Source organism: Ursus maritimus, unplaced genomic scaffold (assembly GCF_017311325.1).
Source record: "Ursus maritimus isolate PB19 unplaced genomic scaffold, ASM1731132v1 scaffold_2, whole genome shotgun sequence".
In the NCBI taxonomy this organism is placed as follows: domain Eukaryota; kingdom Metazoa; phylum Chordata; class Mammalia; order Carnivora; family Ursidae; genus Ursus; species Ursus maritimus.
In genome coordinates this window covers 97,053,763-97,067,938 of record NW_024424452.1, presented here as the reverse complement: position 1 = coordinate 97,067,938, position 14,176 = coordinate 97,053,763, and positions in this window count along the sequence as shown.

Sequence of the window (14,176 nt, the reverse complement as noted above, 5' to 3'; positions counted from 1 at the left end):
ACTCCTGGTACTCCCTCTTCCAACATCCATTCTGTCCCACGTTGACTATCTGGAGTGGCTGCAGGGGAGGAGGAAGGAGCAGGCATCAGAGCTTCCTACCACTCTTCCTCTCTCCCTCCCTCCTCCGACAGCTTGCTGGCTAGCTTTGCTGTTTTCTCCGGTTGCTATATCGACATTGTTTATTTCAGTCCCTTCATCAAACCCGGTCAGAGCCTGAGCCTGAGACGGAGGTGAATACTTGGGGTGGATTCACACACTCCCTCCCTGAGATCATGTTCTGCAGTTTTTGAGCAGCTGTCCCACATTGTCCTGGTTCCAGTTCCATCTCGGGGAACCTTCTTCATTCAAGAGCTCCTCTCTTCTCCTTGGATCCCCAGATCGCTCTCTGCTTCAAAATGCTACAAGAATCGCCCAGGCAAAGCAGCATGAGTGAGACGGGGGAGGCTTCCGACTTCTCTGGGGGCCAAGCGGGGGTGGGGGGGTGGGGGGCGGACCACAGGTGCTTCCCCTCCATCCTGCCGAAATAACAGGGGTCAGGAGCTTCCGTGGCCAGTCTTCCTGCAGGGACAACTGTTTCCCTACTGCGGTGTCACACACCCCACCCCTCTTACCCTTTCCCAGCCCAACCTGGCCCGAGGCAGCTGCATTTCAAAGAGAGAGTAATCCTCCCTGTTGGTTCTTTATTCCTGGCCCTGAAATCTACCACCTCCCTGGAGAAAGGTGCAGCATTAGCCTGGAAAGCCTGGGCGGAGCTGGGGCTGGAGGAGGGGGCAGAACTGGGATTTCTCAAATCTGGGATCTTGGAGTCATGGTAGGTAAAGTCAGAAACCGGGGAGGGAGCAACAGCAGCCTCCCCTTCCCCCCATCCCTGGCAGTGTCCTTCTGTCCTCCCACAACTGCGCCCTCCGCAGGGGCTCCCCCAGGGGCGCCAGGCCCCCTGCCCCTTTTTCTCTGCCTGCCTTCTCTATTATTCTCTCCCGGGTTCTGTGCGCCAGTCACTGTGCTGGGCAATTCAAACGTGACTAAGACACAAGTCCTTGCTCTAAAAATGTGGTGCAAGTTAAACAAAGCTCAGGCAGAGTTGAAATTCAAGGAGATATGTATGATGTAGACATGCACTAGTGCCCAGGAGTGAAAAAAAGAAGAAAGGAAAAGGTAAGGTGGAGGTCAATAAAAGGTTTTTGTGGTGGCTGCACCTCTCCATCACTGGCCATGACCACGTTCCCCACTGACCGACCACCCTTGTCTGCAATGCCTCCAGCCTGAGACATCATGAATGAAAGGTGCCCAGGCTCTTCTGAACAGACAAAGTGAGACTGAGCCCCACGCTGGAGACACCAAACACCCTTGTCCCTTTGGTTAGTAGCTGAGCCATGGTTTGGAGCCAGACTCTCCCCTGCTGCTATCAAAAGAAGGTGCTCCATTCATCCCGCTACCCCCACCCCATGCAGTGTTTACCCTGCATTCTCAGTGACTCTCTTCCTCTGCCCCATCCAGCTCTCCAGAGGTGCCAAAATGGGGGGTTTATTTTTACCTACAGGGTTGGGGAAGGGGCAAATTCAATGGCGTCAGCCAAGGCTTAAATGCAACGAGAAAGCCCCACCGCGCCAGCTCTTGCCTGCAGAGAACCCAGGAGGAAATAAATAGTTGCGTGTGCCGGGCCTGGAACTGGAAGGCTGGCCTGCATCTGTCTGCCTGGACAGAAGCCAGTCACATGAGCTCAAGCTGGTTAAAAAGAGAGCTCCGGTAATCTCCCAGCTCAAGTGTCTCAATCTGGCATGAGGAGCTGTGTGGGCGAGGGTGCCAGCTCTTCTTCATGGGGCCTGGGTTGGACAGGGAGGAGCAGTGGGAAGGGGCAACTCAGGCTGGGAGGGAGCCAGCCAGCGGGACTTCACCCTAGGCAAAACTATCCGACCCCACGTCCTGGCACTGGGAGGGCAGTGTAGACAAAGGAGCTGAAACGAGTAAACGGTGGACTCAAATTCCACAGACAAGTCTTAATTTGGCCAAAGCTATTGTTTCCAGTGGGCGTGCAAACATACACACACACACACACACACCCATATCTTGTCTTTCCTGTAGCTTTGTCCCCCTGCGTGCACCCCACGCCCACCCCTCTCAGTTCAGAACATCTGCATTTGATGACCTTCAGCAGAACACCTGACTGCTCTCCCTTCCCCCATGAACCGTCTCCTGCAACTCAGGGACTCAGGGCAGAGCTGCTTCCCCTCTCTAGGCCTCAGTTTCCCTTTAGGCGGCCGGTTTTGGATCTGGCTTTTAGGGGCCCCTAGGCAATCTAGGGCAGCACACAAAGAGAGGCTCCCAGGAGAAGAGTTGTTTTTTTTTGTTTTTTGATTTTTTTTAACCAAATTCCTGGAACTAGGTGAAACGATTCAGCAAGCTAAAGACCTCCTTGTTCAGATCTGAGCTCCTGAGAAGTTGGGGAACCTTGAGCCAGGAGACCCATTTGCTTAGATCCTGCTGGTGAGAAAAATGCCCCATGTATCACTGTGGAAAATGTGCCGCCCCAGGTATGCCTGTTCATTGCAGTGGGGGTCTGGATGGCCATCTGGGGATGACGTGGTGCTGCGGAATGGGGAGGCCCAGACAGCAGGAGCTGTTGGCCCCAAGAAACCTGAACTCAAGGAGCCTGAACTAGGAGGATGGGGGGGCAGGGCACATTCAACAGCTCCAAAGATTATTGACTCAATGGTTCATTGTTCAAGGGAGAAATTGGGACACCCCCCCCCCAAGAAAGAAAGAAACAAAATCCACTCCACATTTGCATATCTAACTGGTTCAAAAAACACTGAACATACAGGAAGGAACAGGATTATTTGTGATTTCAAGCTCTGTTGTGGAACTCCGAATTCCATGAAGGTTACTCCTAAGGTTGGGGACAAAGGTTCATTTTCTCTGGCCGGAAAATTTAAGAAATCGGTAGGGAATGGGACATATGCAGAATCGTGTAAGTTCCTGGAATGTAATCAATAAATTTGATTCTGAGCCAATTTAGGGCTCAAGCGCCAGCGTGAACTGCCATCTGGAGAACACTGACAGGCTCAAAGCTAGACAAGGGGGGAAAAGGCCACCGTGTCTAATCCCCACTCAAAGAGGAGTAATTGGGAGAGTCTGATGAAAAGGCTATTTACAAAACTGGGGCAGGGTTACAGGAAACTATTAAGGGACAGTGAAGCACCCAAGGGATAGCCACATTGGCCAAGGGAACGGTTGGTGCAATTTCAGAGAGTATGGCTGCCGAGGCGGCCACACCACAGAGCGCCATTTGTAGAGGAAAACAGGTGGGGCCAACCCCTGGCCAGCAGGGAGGAAGCAAGGGGATGAACAGGCAGCCTTCTCCTCTTCCTCCCACAGCCCCCTCTTGGCCAAACCTAACTGAAAGCCAGGGGAGAAGAGGCTGGTTGGTGTAACCCTAAAAGACCAAACCCCCAGGGCACAGAGCACAGTGGAGATGCGTGGGAGTGGATCCAGAGGGATAGAGTACATACGACAATCTCTAGGATCCTGAGCAGGCAATTCCATCAGTGTCAATAAACAATTTGGGGGCACAAAACATGCGCCGGCATTGCGCTGTCCACTGAGGATAGCACCTCAAGAACCTGGTATTCTAGGGGCAGCTGGGTGGCTCAGTCAGTTAAGCCTCTGCCTTCAGCTCAGGTCATGATCTCGGGGTCCCGGGATTGAGCCCCACGGGCACCCTGCTCAGTGGGGAGTCACTTCTCCTCTTCCTCTGTCCCTCCCCCTGCTTCTTCTCCCTCTCTCAAATAAATAAAATCTTAAAAAAAAATAAAGAAAGAACCTGGTACTCTAGCTGGGGAGCCAGGAGCACGAGTATTCAGGGAAGCCTTCTTGGAGGAAGTGGGAATGTGAGATGGGGCTGGAAAGACAGGTGAACGAAGGGCTGGGAGTACTTCCTTTCGCTGTGGCAGAGTGCCACTTAGCAACTGGATCCTCCCAGGGTCAAGTTTCAGATCTTCTGCCCCTGAGATTTTCTATAATGGCCATGGACAAAGACAGCCATCAGACCGTAGTTGTCTGACTCCACACATTACTTCTCACTTCACCTGGGAAGGATCATTTTCTGAGCTACCTTCCTTGCTGGGTTCTTGAGAGAATAGGTTTCCTCCACCTCCAAGAGTGATATCCTAATTGATCAAGCAATTCATCAACAAAAATTCGCTTGGCTCCTTGCTGGGAACTCGGGCTATCTGGATGAATAAAACACACTCCTTGCTCTCAAGGGGCAAATTTTACATAGAACAGAGACATGTACAAAAATCACTATAATGTGTTTGGTCGCAGGTGTGATGGAGGGATTAGCAAAGTTCTGGAGACCCACAGCAGAGACAGTGACTAATTTCTAGAAGCGTTTAAAAGGTTTCAGAGAAGTAACACTTGCACTGCGAGTCCATCAGGGAGTAGAATTTGTGAGGCAGAGAAGGGAATTCCTGGCAGAGGACTTGAAATGTGTGGGAATTTTAGCAAGAGGTGAGAAAGGAGAGTGGAACGCTCAGGGTGGCTAGAGCACGGGATGGCAGGAATTGAATCTGGTGAGAAAGGTTGGGGCTGATTTAAAGAAACGTGATAGGTCCAGTTCCAGAGTTTATCAGTTTATCAGTTAAGCAGATAAAAGAAACCCTAAAGGGTGTTTTCATGTAGGGAGTAACATGACGAGTTTTCTTTTTGGGTAGAAAGTAATTTTCTGGGAGGACACAATATTTGTCCAAATGCAGGAACCTGAGCTAGGGGTCTGTACCTCTGCTCCACCCCCTGCGTGCCTTCCACATCTCATCCCCTCATCCCAACGCCCTGCCGTCCTTCTCCAGAGCAACAGCGTTAACTCCCTAAAACTGTTGCACTCGCTTCTCTGACTCCGCAGTAAAAAACAAGGCCAAATAAATGAGCTTGTCTCTCCTAGGATGCAGGGATCCAGAACACCCAGGAGGCTATCTCCCCTTCCTCCAGTGTTCACCCCATCCTCAAATTTGATGACCCAAAGACTGGGGTCCAACCTGAACCGGAGCAGACAGCCTATGGGATTCAGGACCTGCCAATCTTAGAATAACCAGCCAACTCCGGGCCTTTTTAGTCTCCCTGGGGTTCTTTCCAAACTTTGTGGCTTTTCCTCCAGGTCTTAGCTGAAAAACACCAAAAATAGGCCAGCTCTTCTCAATTTAATTAGCCATTCCCCTGAGGACAGCAGATGGAATGAAGCAAAGACAGATGCATTGGGGGCAAGGAGGGGTGGGAGTAGATTCTAAATGGGGTTCCTCATGAGCCCAAATTCACCCCCACAAAGGGTGCTTCTTCGAACAAGAAGCTCAAGAGGCGCCCAAAGGGGCTCTAGGATTTGGGCTGGCAGACCTAGGGTCTGAGTGTTGCTCTCAGGGGTGGTCTGTGAGGTGGCCCGAAGGATGGGAGCAGGTGCCCGGGTCTCCTGGGCAGGAGAGAGGAACTCCGGCTCCCTTTGCAGGGGCTAAAGCGCCGTCACCCAGAGCAGGGGTTACCTGCCCTTATGTGGCTCCCATCTCAGGGGCTGTGGGGAGCCAGCAGCCAACACTGACAGCCGTGTAACAGCCGCCAAGCGAGGTGCTGGAGTCTATTTCTAGAATCCTTTTAAGAGTGAGGGAAACAGCCAGCTGCCTGGGACAAGATGATCCCCGCATGCCTCCCTTATCTAAAACGGGGTGATGTTTGCTAAGTAAACGCAGGCCACACTTGGGTAGGGGAGAGCTGAAATGACCCTTAGGGCCTTAGGGGTCTCTCACCTTAAAAGTACCTTCTCAGCCAAGCAGAGAGACCACCGATGTGGAGCAACTGCCCCCTCTGGTGGTGAAGATAGGTATGAAGTGCCACAGAGGCAGCGGCAAACCCTACTTTAGTCCTTAGCAATTTCTGCCCCAAAACCCAAAAAAAAAAAAAAAGAAAAGAAAAGAAAAGAAAAAAAAAAGGAGTAGAAGGGGGGGGAAGGGGAGGAGGGGGGGGGAGAGGGAGACTGTGAGTCCAGGCTCGAGTCCCTCTAGCTTCCTTCTCTTTCTCGGCACTGCAGTTAATGGTCCCCAGCCAGGAGCTTCTTGCAGTTTTCTGGATTGACACATTACAGCGGAAAAAGCTCTGGCTCTGGTTGCAATGAGGGCGCTGAGTGAGTCACTTTTCCTTTTTGCTCCATGGAGGAACAGAAGCTACCTGTTTGCATATCTTTATTCAAACCTCCCTCTTTCCATATCTGTGACGTGCAGATACAGAGGCACGGGCGGCCTCCCTGGAAGGCCACCGCCTGCCACGGTGTTGTGTGGCCTGGCGGCCCCTGGCTCAGAAGGGGCAAGGGGGTACTTCCTGGTCCTGGAGCCCCAGTAGTCCCATTGCCGGGGTGCTCTCCCTTGTCAGAAGCTGCTGTCACTGTCACTCGTGCCTGGACCTGAGACACCCCTCGGGGCTCAGCCCTTCGTGGCTGCCAGGCTCCTTCCATCCTGGTAGGGAAGTCACCTTTTCCAGCCCTCCAGGGCTGCCTGCCAGGGAAGGTCAGAGTGACCTGGTGACTGTGGCACTCAGGCTGGAAAGACTTGGTCCTGAGCCTTTGTTATCGTCACTTAGCAGGCTTTATGATTTACATTTATTTTTAGGCGCCTTACTGAACATCCCTTGTATGTGCACTGTGACGCCTCAGGCATCAGGCGCTGGATGCAATGGGTGGGAAACAAACCAGGACAATTGTTGCCTTTAGGGAAACAATTTGGATGCGGTTGTGACTGTTTCCACAGGTAAATTAATGGTGCTTTTGGTACAGTTCCTTCCTTCCTTCCTTCCTTCCTTCCTTCCTTCCTTCCTTCCTTCCTTCCTTCCTTCCTTCCCCTCCCTCCCTCCCTCCCTCCTTCCCTCCCTCCTTTGTACTGATAGCTTAAAACTAAAATAAACTGAATTGTGTGAATGGTGGTCTGAATGGTCAATGCTCTGGGTATGTGTACATTTAGAAGCAGTGTTGCATAGTGTGTTTCAAAATTGTTTTCAAGGGGCACCTGACTGGCCCAGTCTATGAAGCCCACCACTCTTGATCTCAGGGTTGTGAGTTCAAGCCCCGTGTTGGGTGGAGAGATTACTTAAAAATAAAATCTTACGGGTGCCTAGCTGGCTCAGGCAATTCAGCATCTGCCTTCGGTTCAGGTCGTGATCCCAGGGTCCTGGCATGGGGTCCTATGTCCGGCTCTCTGCTCAGCGGGGAGTCTGCTTCTCCCTCTCTCTCTGCCCCTCCTCCTGCTTGTGCTTTCTCTCTCTCTGTCAAACAAATAAATAAATTCTTTTAAAAAAATTTTTAAAAATAAAATTTAAAAAATTGTTTTCAAGAATTTGCTTTGCTAAGTGGACCTTTAAACATTTTTATTGTGCTAAGCTGTATACAATATGAAATGTACCATGTTAGTCATTTTTAAGTGTATCAGTCACTTGTTGTCACCACTGTCCATCTCCAGAACCTTTTCATCATCTCTAACTGAAACTATACTGGGCCTGCTGTCTTGAACATGGGAACTGGGGAGAGCCTACCAGGGTCCAATTTGACCCTCAGACTTCCATGTCTTTCTCTTCTTCTGCTCTCCCTAGCCTTGTCAGACCAGTTGTGGTTCCCTGTTCTGGCCCTTTCCCTGGGGAGAATTACTCAGATACTGACGACAGCAGAGAAGGGAGCTGTGGCTACCTCAGTTTCCTACAGTTGTTGAACTTTCTAGCCAGAAGGGACCTCTAAGGGATCCTTTTAATACCCCTTCTCCAAAGCAGACCCACAGCTGCTCCATAGCCTCTCTGTGCCTGGTCACCCAGTTAAGACTTGTTTAATGAATGAATCTGGAAGGATAACCACTATCCTGGGAGAGGAGACTTTCTAGCTGACTGCTCACGGTCATAGGGAGATGACAAGGCATGTGCTTTGGGGTCAGAAAGATCTTTGTCCCTTTGTCCCTTACTAAGTATGTGGCTAGTTTTTTCTCTGTTAAGCCACAAATGGAAATATTCATTCTTCCCTTATAGTCTGAGGCTTGAATGAGGCAATGCATGTGAGGTACTATACCAGAGAGTAGCAGAAGCTCAATTATGCTATTTGTCTCCCTTCCACTGGCTAGAGAATCTCACAGGTGCATCTCCAAAAAGGACTTCCTCTTTTTTGACTCCCAGTTCCATTTCTTATTGTCTCTTTTTTGTCAGATCCTAAGAAAGAGAAACTTCCCATTGTCTGAGCTCTGACTTTTGCTTTTTAAAGCTGGGGTTCTAATACTACGAAAACGTGAGAGGGGAGTATTCGTTGCCTTTATCTGAAATTGAGCTTCCCAATTTCTATTTTATTGGATATGGTTGTGATTTATTAACATTATCTGTTCTCTTTCTCTCCTCCCTCAGCCCCCATAAACCATTACCCACACAGGCAACTCCTCTCATCCTCTATACGAAACTACCATGTCTTTTACTATTTCTCTAATCCAAGAACTTGGCTACATTCCCCTGGGACAGAGGACAGAGCTTACTTGGGCACCCAGTTTTTAATAGTAACCAGGTCCTATCATTCATTGTCCAAAATGTTTCTTTCATTCACCCCTTCATTCCAATTACTTGGTATCTTTATTCTTACCTCCAAATTCTAAGATGAGGCCACAGAGAAGGAGGTTGTGGAAATCAAGTGACCCAGCCAAAATCTATGGGCTGTATGACTGTCTATCCTGTTAAGCAGTTGCAAAAGCTAAAACCCAAAGGAAAGGAATACAGTTCCATTTTAAATCGATATTTATTAGGTGTTGTGTCTATTCAAGGATTCTGGGAGCAACATGGCCTTACAAAATCTGCAAACCTGATAATAGAGCTTTTAAAACAGTATTTGAGAATAGTGTCTTCACTGATTTCTCTGTCACCGTCTGTCCTCTCTTCCACTGAATGGACGCAACACCTGCAGATTAAACTTCTAAAAACAGTGCTCGCGACTTTGGGGTGAGGCCTCTGAAGAGCCCTATCTGCTCTACTAAGGAGTCTGGTCCATTTCTTTAGGCTCTGGGGAGCTATTGAAAGATGTTGGACGCTCTAGAGTAATGTGATCAGATTTATATTTAAAAAAGTTATTGGGGCAGTGTTGAGAGAATGGATCGGGAAGAGAAAACCAGAAACCAGTTAGGAAGCTGGTGCCATAATCCAGACAGAAGATGGTGACTGCGTGAGGCAGGGGAGTGGCACAGAAGCAGAGAGGAGGGAAACTGGTAGAGAGGAGGGGGGGACGAGCAGGAAGTGGTCTTTGAGCATCAGGGATGAGAGATGGGAGGAGCACCACCTGCTTCAGCTTTTGGTGACCCAATGGATTGTGATACCTTCTCTGAGCAGCGGAATGAAGCCGTGTGCGTGGGCGTTTGCGTGTGCGTGTGCGTGTGTGTGTGTGTGTGTGTGTGTAGATAATGAAATCAGTGCTGTGGATGATGAATTTAAGGTGTCTGAAAATGCCTAGTAATACAAGTCCACTATGGGTATGGATTCAAGAGAAATATTTGGGCTGGATTTGTAGATTTGGGGGCCCTGGTACAGAGTTAGCTGAGAAGTAGTAGGGAATGATGGGGAAACAGCCAAAGGAGGAGCTGTGGGCAACGCAGACACTTCAGGAACAGGCGGGGGAGAAGAGCCATTGAAGGCAATGGCAGGGGGGAGGCTGAGGAAGAAGGGATGGCTCCAAGCATAAAATCCGGCAAAGGGCTCAAAGCAAGGAAGAGAACTCGGGCCAGAAGGAGATGGAGGGTGGCCGAGACACCAGCATGACTTTGGGAGAGTTGAGGAAACAGGAGATGAAGTGTTCGCAGGCTCCGCAGCCCCATGGTTCCCACAGTGAGTCTGCTAGGAAAGGGAAGAGGACACACGGGGACATGGGGACACAGGGCAAGTGTAGGCAGGGGCAGGAGTGAGAGAGCCAGGAGCACTGCCACATGGTACAGGATGAGGGGGTGGAGTCCGTTGAGTGGAAGTGGGGTGATTGCTGTCAGTTACCTGCTCAAAAACCACCCCTCTCTTCCTGGGTAGGTAGGCCCCTTCCTACCCTGGGAATTCTGGTCCTTTGTCCAGTGGTTGGCTTCAGATGGGCATGTGATCTACTTCTGGTCAATAAGATATAATGGGAAATCTGCTGAGGCTCTCTGGGAAATATGTTTTCCCTTGATAAATAACACAGTCCCAGGAGGCGGGGGGAAAGCCCTTTAAAATGTATTTGTGTTCTTTGTTTCACCCCTGCCGCTTTCCTCGCTCTGTTGAAGCCTGTCGTCTGGGGTTGAGAAGCTTAGAGCTGCTGCAGTATACTTGCAAGAGTGACCAGGCGAGCTGAGCCGGAGGCTGGTATGACCCAGACCCCCGGGGCTACTTATTATTGAGGTACCGAGCAACCTGAAATCACTTCCCTTCAGTCTTAGCGAGAAACTATTAACTTCCTTACAGATAAAGCCATTGCTGGTTACCTTCCCAGCTGAACACATCCCCACTGACAGAGGGAGGTCACCATATTCTGGTCCCCAGGTAATTTACGTTGGTCTTTAAATGAGATCAGGGTACCAGCAAGGCTTACTAATAATGAAGAAGAGCATCTTTGATTAGAACTTCCTCCCTAAGGGCACATATTGCATGGTGCACTGGGTGTTATACGCAACTAATGAATCGAACTTTATATCGGAAACCAGGGATGTACTGTATGGTGACTAACATAATATAATAAAAAATCATTAAAAAAAAAAAAAGAACTTCCTCCCTAAAGTAGCAGTCAAAGCCATCCCTCTTTAAAACCATCCTAAGCTGCAGTCACTTTGTGATGTTTAATGAAATTAAAGAAGTCAGGTCTCTCTGTCTTTCTGGTTGAAAACAAAAGGCCAAACAAGCCTCCATGTTCAGTTTCAAGCAAAAAACACCCATTAGCTCTCTCTGTGGCTTCTTGTCATTGTTAACTGCTCCTTACTGATCCAATGGGGAGGCAGATCTTTCTAACCCTTCTAATTGGATATGTTTTAATTGTAATAGAAGATAGGACTTTGGATGTCATGCTTTCCTCTGGAATGTAGGCAGAAGAGCTGTGCTCTCCTGACTGAGGGTTCGAGACGCAGAGGTGTGCTCCAGACCACGGGCCTGACGGAAAATGAGAGATGTGTAAATAGAGGAGGCTGGGGAGAAATACCCAGAAAGCTCAAACTGCTCTTCTCAAGGCCCCTGAAGAAGGCACAGCTGCCCAGGAATGGAGTACCCACCCTGGAGAAACGTACAGCCTAGGGGAAGTCCTAAAGAGTAACCACCAAAGACCCAAGTGTAACAAGCAGAGGATTAGAAACAATGGAGGGTTGAAGGAAAGGGATCTCGTTAGTAGTTACAGGAATATTCTAGCTGAGCAAAAGCCAGGCCAGTAGCCAGGGAGAAGGAAAAGAGGCCAGGATACAGTAAGCCTTATTGGGATTGAATCAGCAAAAACTGCCAACCTGTTCGATGCGGGATGTGAGGAGAGGGATGAGCAGAAGGACAGATCTCCTAGTGCAGTGCTAGGAGAGATCTTAAAAATCGTCCAGATCCAGTGTGAAAACCCAACTTTCTTTCCGCTGTGGAATACCTTCTTCAACAAAGCTGTACAGAGACACCCAATGTATTTGGGGGTAGGATGTTTTTCCCTTTGCTTATTTCGGGAGTTGGGCCCACCCCGGGGTAGGATAGCAGAAGACAGCACCACAGTTGTGCCCAGGTTTCAGGGAGGTTCTATGGGTGCATGACCCATGCAATCACTCGGGGACCTGGGCTCAGAGGACCTCGTGCTTGGTTTAACGCTCTGCTGCTGCTCTATTGAAAATCTTCATAAGTTCTGAACAAGGAGCCCTGCATTTTCATTTTGCACTAGGTCCTGCCGATTACGTTGCCTGGCCTGAGCCGATGGTAGTTGCTGCTGGGAAGAGAGGCAGAGGTTAGGGGCTAAATAACATGGGCCTTCTACACGCTCAGAGATGCCCAGACAGCCAGGTTCGAAATGAAGAGGAATGATGACGTCATAATAGCCATCGCCGATCTCACAGCCTTGCTGTGAGTGTTAAATGAGCAAGCAAACATACGTGAAGTGTTTAGAACAGTGTGTGGCACGTCGCACTTGCTATGTAAGTGCTGGATATTATTATAATTTCCTCTCTGAGCTGATTCGACACCTGACAGCCTGAGGTCGATCACGCACAGCGTCACGATTAACTTTTCATTTTCACATTTTTAACCTGTCATTCACCATCCAGCCCCCAGGCTGATGACTGTCTTTGGGGAGGGGGGGGAATCCAACAACAATAAATATCATAATAAATGAGCGTGTGACCTCACCTCCTCTTACCCTCAGTGTAACTAGTGCTTCAGACTGTGTGGGCGGGGTATGTGTCTTTGTTGGTATCTGAGAGGAAGGGGATTTTTTAAAAAGACTTTATTTATTTATTTGGGAGAGAGAGAGTGTGTGTGTTTGCGCGCAACCAGTGGGGGTGGGGTAGGGGGAAAGACAGAGCGGGGGTGGGGGAGGGGGGAAGAGGGAGAAGCAGACTCCCTGCTGATCATGGAGCCCAACTCAAGGCTCCACCCCAGGACCCTGAGATCCTGACCTGAGCCAAAGTCGGACTAAACCACCTGGGCCCCAGGAGGACATTTTTTTTTTTTCTTAAAGATTTTATTTATTTATTTGAGAGAGAGAAAGCATGAGCTGGGGAAGAGGCAAACTCCTCGATAAGCAGGGAACCGGACGCAGGGCTTGATCCTAGGACCCTGGGATCATGACCTGAGCCAAAGGCAGACGCTAAACCAACTGAGCCACCCAGGTGCCATCCAGGTGGTGATTTTTAAGTAATAATTAATTAATTAATTAGGGGTTCTCTTGTTCTTTTTCCCTTTCCCTGCCTTTTTTGTTGATACAAAAATGACTCTTGAACCACTTGCTTCTCACCTCCTTCCCTTTCTCCTCAGATCCCCAAGGGGAGAGCAGGATCTGAAGAAAGACTATGTCATTGTTGTCATCAAGATAATGGCTGCCTCCTGCACTTCCCTCCACTCCCATCTGAGTCCTGAGAGCCTGTAAAGTGTTCAGACTTTGTCCTTAGAGTACAGCCCTTTACTGGAGGTAAAAAATTAAAACACTGGCCCAACACCTCTATTCCATGGATGGTTTTCCTGACCAATGTCTGAAAGCTGTTCTTCCTACCCCTCCTAATCTTAGATGTTCCCAAGGCATCCTCAGGAAGAGGGCACTCTCTCTTATTGTCTTAGGGTTTCAAGCCTTCAGGGACTGCACATTTTTTTCCTTAGCTGAAATAGTTGTGGTTTTTCCTACAACTTTGCGAGTTCCCTGTAGAGCTGGAAATTCCCTTCTTGATTACAGCTCTTAATGGATGCAGAAAAGCCTGGCCTGGTCCTATCTTTCCTGCTGACCTGCTTGCTTTGTGACTCTGGGAGGTCAACTTAAACTCTCTGGGCCTCAGTTCACAAGGATTTCCTTAACTGGGGCACATTGGAGAATGGAAAGGATTTATTTTTGGAGGACCTTGGGAGAAGAGATTTATAAATGTCTCTATGGTGAGAATAGCCATTTGGGGAGCTACCAACCCACTTAGATTCCTCTTTCTGGAAAAAAAAATGAGTTTAATAATTTCCATTGCCAATTACTATCCCCCACCCTCACCCCCATGCCTGCCTCCACTGCCAGCTGTTGATTGATGAAGCAGATAAGCTGTACTCTCCCTCTCCCACTTAAACACACACTTCTGGCAGGCCCTAGATAAATAGGAGGCAGAGGCAAGTCTGCAGAATTATTATTATCATTATGATGATTATTATGCTTTCAGTATGAGAAACAGGAAGTGAAACTGACTAAAATGTCCAGTGAGAAATGCCTAGCCCCATCTCCTCAGCCAGACCTAAAGGCAGAGAAGAAGCCAGCCAAAGAAAACTGTGGGCCTGCCCCAGCCTCTGTCAGCCTCCTGCATGTGTGTGTGTGTGTGTGTGTGTGTGTTACAAGGATTGTCTCTAAATAACTAGTTTTCAGGACTTGTGATCTTTCAACTTTATTCTAATGCCCAAGCTTCCTCCTTCCTGTTGATACCCTCAGGGACCTTTCTTACCACCTCCTTCCTCATTTCCTAGAGAGAGCTTCCCATGGCTG